Below are 6000 nucleotides of genomic sequence, written 5' to 3'. Positions count from 1 at the left end.
GATGAATAAATATATGAATAAATAAATAAGATGTCATGTACACCATGGTAATTACAGTTAACAACATTGCATTGCATATTTGAAAGTTATTAAGAGAGTAGATGTTAAAAGGCCTCACCACACACACACACAATTTTAACTATGTAAAATGGTGAATTTGTTAACTAACCATATTGTGGTAATCATTTAGCAATATATACATATATCAAATCATTATATTATATACCTTAAACTTATACAATGTTATATGTCAATTATATCTCAATAAAATTGAAAAAAAGAAAACAAACAAGATAGCCTAAAATTTTATGTCAAATTGTATGAATCACAAGTTTCTGAATGAGTGAATGGAAAATTTCCTTTTGTGGACAATTAATTTTATCTTCCAACCAGAGCAGGTAGGCGATTCATGGACTGATAGGATGTTATTGGCTGCTGAATATGTGGCCAAGTGGATTTAACTTCCTTTCCTTCTTTTCCTCATTGCCATTTGCAGCATATTTAGGGTAACAGCCGTGTATGGGGCTGGTCAGCCCCATACGACTAAAATGAGTAAATCCTGAAGCTGTCTGGAGAAAAGGACAGACAGACATTTCTTTTACTACTTGAACAGTGTTTTCTTAACTATAACAGACTCATTTTTTATTACATTTTCTCCAAGAAAGAACCACAGCTTAAAAAACAAAATTGATTTTATTTAACCAGTTGACACAAATCCACAAAACTTTTTTTTCTAATTTTTATCAAACCTATGTCAATCTTGGAGATAAATCATTCCATTTTGAATATAGTTGTTTGAAAGTAGCAAGCAGATTATTAAAGTACAACCAGTAAATGCAGTGTTGTTTGTGTTGTTTGGCACTCTGCTGTTGGTAAAGATGTGAAAAGAAGATAAGAAGACCTAACATATGACGGGCAGCAAGGCCTAGTAGAGATCCAGGTGGAATCTGTTCAGTCTCTGGCTTACAGCAGGCTGGAGACTGGCAAGTTCAAAGAGAAGCATGTATGCATTTCACAGAATGTTGGCAAGGGCGAGCAACCAGGACTGAGCCTGGCCGTCTATCCCCAATTTGAAAACGGCATATGCTGATGTCCTTTGGCCAGCTCACACATGACAGATGTCTTTTAACCTGGTCAGACAAACAACATGAAAGACACAATCCGTGCTGCTACTAGACTCTGGCATGAGTTCTCAAACAGAGAGCCTGTCTGAGCAGCAGGCCATGTTCCTACCCTGACACTGGTATCCACCCCTTTTCCTCATTTGTGCATCTTGTTACTGGTTATGTTATTGTCTTCAGAACCCTCTTTTACTTGATGGAATGCTTTCATGTAACTTCAAATCACTTACATAACTTTAGATGTTAGTTGTGTTTATATTTAAATGTATCTTCCCTTCTTTTCCTTTTTTTTCTTCCATAATGGTATTTTCTGGATTGCCTGCTATGTAACAATATTAGTTTGGGGATCACAGGTGAATAAAAAAACAGGATCTTTATCTTTGTAAAGCTTAAAGCCTCAGAAAGGAAAGCAGTCATCATTAAAACCCACTCTATGGTAAGGCAATTCCAAATACTACAAAGATACGCAAGATGAGCACCGACTGTTTACAGAGGGAAGTTCCCCAGAGAGAGTGACATCTGTGATGTCTCAATGTGAAGTAAGCCTGGACCAGACAGACGTGGGAAAGAAGGGGGAATTCCAGGAAGAAAGGGCAACAAACACAGAACATGAGGCAGGAGAAAGTACCCTCAACAAAGATTTTCAGAAACAGGAAGAGAGGCAAAAGGCTGAGGTTGGAATACAAGCAAAGACAAGATTTGGAACTCCCAGTCAGTAAAGCCAAAATGTGAATCCTTTTTAACTGTGGGATGACGTGAGCAGAATTAGAGTTTGACAGGCACGAACAATAATTAGTGGTATCTAGCCGTCTGGTGCTAGAGTCCTAAGTCCTAATCACTTTGCTCCACTACCCCCAAACTGAGTGTATGCAACTGAAATATTAATGTGAGTCTTAATGTTACAAAACTCACAGGACTGTTTTGAACATCACACTAGTAAATATCTGCAGAGAACCTAAAATAGTGTGTGGTAAACAGTAGACACTAAATAAATGATTGTCATTTTTGTTGTTACTATTACTATTATGTTTTTAATTACAGGGCCATTACTCTGATTGTATCATGAAAAATACATCAAGGATGTATGAATCGGTGGGGAAAAATATAAGGATTTATCATAGTAGTCCAGCAATAAATGATTCTCAACTTAATTAACATACAGGGAGAGGTGTGGACTGAAGAAAGTGATTTGAGATGTGGGGTGATACAAAGTGAATCGTCCTCATTGGCTGACTGGACGTGAGGATGAGGTAAAGGATATGGTTATGGATAAGGTTAACAAACAGCACTTGAAGACAATTACAGTGTCTGAAAGTGACAATGTTGAACATTTATAATATGAAGGAACTTCTGCTAACTAGCTGAAAAAGGACAAAAAAACCAATTGCAAAACTGACAAAGTCAGGGACAGGCAGTTTAAAAATGTGACACGCCACTTCACACTATTAAACTATTAAATTTCAGAGAGCTGGAAAAAGCCAACGGAGATGTGGGGAACTAGAAACCTCGTGCCTTGTCATTTCGAATCTTGGTATAAAATTACGTGACCAAAATCAGACTACAGTATTCTACCCCGGGGTCTAGAGCCCAGTCAAATTTGGAAACAAGCCCATGAAGAAACATATATTGTGATGTTCATTATAATATTAGCTGTTGGAGGGGAAAATGAGGCCTCGAGCAATCAACTCGGTATTTACACTGGTAGATTAATTACATTGTTATACTCCATCATTGGCCTCACTGATAATGAACTGCCTGACCCTGCCTGTTCCATGTATATATTCCTCATTCTTGCCGTGTGAATTCATTTCCTTCTCTGGGAGGAGTGTATTGCTTTGCTACATTAACATCACAAACTGGGTTTACGACGTGTTGTTTTGGCCAAGGAAATGAGAGCAGAACTGATAGTCTGCCAATTCTGGGCAAAAACTTTCCCAGCCATTGGCAGTTTCACGAGGTCTCCGGGGTTGATCATTTTGATTTTATTCCAGAATGTAGAAGCTATATAGAGTAGAGCTGTGAGAAGCCCTGCAGATTCTGGAGATCTCAAGCAACCACGTGAGCAAGAAATGCACACGTGCTGTTTCAAGCCCCTGGTCTCATTGTGATGATCCGTTTACTGACTGATTGTTTCTACCACTTGTAATCTCCTGATTGTCAGAGAGCAAGTTACTCATCTTTGTGTGTCTAACGAGAGACAGTCTCTGGTACCTAGTAGTGTATTTTAAAAGACTTAATATTATCCCAGTATCAGTTTAGCTTTTCAGTAATCATCACCCCATGAAGGGGCAAAAAATGTTCAGTAACGTCACTCCTCAGCATCTCCTGCGTTACTGATTTTGTGTCTCTCACCTCTCTTGGCTCTTCCATCAGGCTTTTGTTACTGCAGGAATGGCAAATAGATGGTGGGTCTAGAACCATTCCTGGCCCAAACCCACGGCCAAAGCCTTCATCAATCACAGCACACTTTCCCGCAGATCACAGAGATCTGGAAATCCTTTCAATTCAGCATACTTGGCAGAAAGTACCAGTGGATTAGAGTTGGCATTGATTTAAAATATATTTGTTATCCCTGGTCTAGGGAAGAAAATTAACAGGCTTGGAATTTGAGAGTAGCATTGCTCTTACTTACCTTACTTCAACTTCTTGGACTTTGCAAAATTAATTTGAAAATTTTCTTAGGATTCCAATTGATTTTAGCATATTTTAAAATACATTATTTCAAAGTAGCTTTCTTATTTTCAATTAAACTTTGTGACCTTTTTAGGCCAAGTTTCATTTTATCTTTCAATGCCTGTTATTAATATTTGCATAAGTCATTTTTTTGTAGGGGAAATGTTTAAAAGCCAATTTAAATGAGAAATGAAATGTTGTTTTTAAATGAGTTTGTGATGACTATTCTAATAATATGTTTTAGTTTCTTGCCTGGCATTTACATTAAAACAAATACCATTAACACTGGAGCTTGTAAACGTTCAAGATAAATTTACTTAAAATACAGTTTTTAAAAATAGAAAGGAAAGCACACACACACAGTTTCTGAATCACTAATTCAAACACTGTTGTCTTGATTAGAACTTTTAAGAGTATTTTACTATATTAGAAAACAGAAGGATACTTCATCATTTTATTTGTAGGATTATAATTGGAAATATATTTGAGCATTCAGGTAGAACTCTAATACTATCTCAATTTTAGTTAGTGAGGAAGCTCACTCTTCTCTGCCAACTTAGTGAATGGAAACCAAGAAGCATCCGGAAGGTAACAAAGACTGAGTCTTGCAACCAAAACTCTAATAATGGTTTACAATCAAAATATTTCCAGACTTTCGAAGATTTAAGAAGTTTTGTTTGTGCTAATTCCCTTGGGTTTCAGAATTCTTTAAAAACTCTTAAATGAATGTTCTGGAGAAAAAATTTTAAAAAATCTTTTAAAAAGGAAATGTGTTCGTATCTTCTACATATACACAAATTATTCTTATCCTACAATTGTATTTTCCCACTCCAAACACAGTATTTTTTTGATGACTATTTATCTCATTTTTCAAGTGAGTGTTATTTTTTGCTAATGTAATCTAAATTCATGTAATAATACTGTAGACACAATTGGATAGGTGGCTATATTTAAATGGTCATGTTACCACTGCTATTCATTAATCAAAAGAGTTTATCTTGAATGCCTCCCTGTGGCAGCTGACAAGGAAGGAAATTTTTAAAAAACCTTTATTCTAAGAAAGCATATTTTGATTAAAAGATAAATTTAAGGAAGCCAAAGGACTCTCTTGGATGCATGTCTTTCACATGCAAGCCAACCAATCCAGAGCACAAACCAGCCAGTTACCTCTTTTCTGGAGTTCTCACAGGTTGAGGCATTATCTCTGTTACCTAGCCCAAGCTCATACGCTCACTGCACAACAGACCAATAAAACGAGAGATAAGTTGTTGGGGCAAGGAATAGTGACTTTATTCGGAAAGCCAGCACATTGAGAAGATGGACAACTAAGGTCCTAGAGAACTATCTTGCCTGAGTTAGAATTCATGATTCTTTCATACTTAAAGGGAAGGGAGTAAAGTCAAACATTTCCTGGTTCTGGTCAGCCTCCTGAGAGGATGTGTTAGTTTCTTCCTGCAGTCGTTTACAGGTGGGCCTGGTCAGAATGTTTCCTGTGAGCTAAACAAAGGTATTTTAGCTTAATGCTCATTACTCAGGAGGCAGAGTTCCCACAGATGGGCTGTTCTGTATAATTTAAGCTTATAAGCAACATCCCTTTAGTGATTAACTTGTAGCAAAAGCAATAGAATACAAAGGTTAAAGTAGAAGAAACATCCAAATGGAGTCAGATTTGTTTTTCCCTATTACATCTTCCGCTCTAACATGACCCCCAGTCAGGTACCAGATAACTCAAGACAGTCTCTAAACCTCAGAACCCACTGACATTATTCAAAAGTAGCCAGTCCTAAGTCTGCCTCCTCTGCCTCCCCTTGTCTTTCTAGTGGAAACCATAATAAAAGCTCTTGTCCATGGTTTCCACTTGCTCCCTCTGTCTCCTGCCCCGTCCTGGGGCTGCTGTCCATGTGGCCCTGCATGATGTGGTGTCCCCCTCCTCTTGGAGACTGAGAGTAACAAACTATCTTTCTAATATCAATCATCTTATCTGCTGGCCTTACCTGTCCCTGAATAATAATAAATTAATAAACATAGGTATGTATATATACCTGTGTGTGTCTGTATTGTATATGTGTGTATCTTATGCTGAGAGGATTTTTATGGTACAGTTCAACCACTGTATCATTCCTCTCTTCCATTATCCAATTACTTCTTGTATATGTTTAAGAAACAACCTAGCCTTACCAAATAGCTTAATTTATTAATTTTGTGA

At 37.2% G+C, this 6000-nt stretch overlaps 1 non-coding gene across 1 annotated transcript in view; it reads right to left on the bottom strand.

Moving 5' to 3' along the window:
- Positions 1-294: 294 nt before the first annotated feature.
- Positions 295-6000, bottom strand: part of LOC116277668 (uncharacterized) — a 299305-nt gene continuing 293599 nt past the window's right edge. Inside the window, exon 10 of the transcript XR_012075482.1 lies at positions 295-569. This is a non-coding gene — a transcript (uncharacterized protein). The remainder of the gene's footprint in view (positions 570-6000) is intronic.

The sequence above is a fragment of the Vicugna pacos genome, chromosome 1 (genome assembly GCF_048564905.1).
Source record: "Vicugna pacos chromosome 1, VicPac4, whole genome shotgun sequence".
Classification (NCBI taxonomy): domain Eukaryota; kingdom Metazoa; phylum Chordata; class Mammalia; order Artiodactyla; family Camelidae; genus Vicugna; species Vicugna pacos.
The sequence above is the reverse complement of the archived record's forward strand: the minus strand, read 5'-3'. Positions and strand labels throughout refer to the sequence as shown.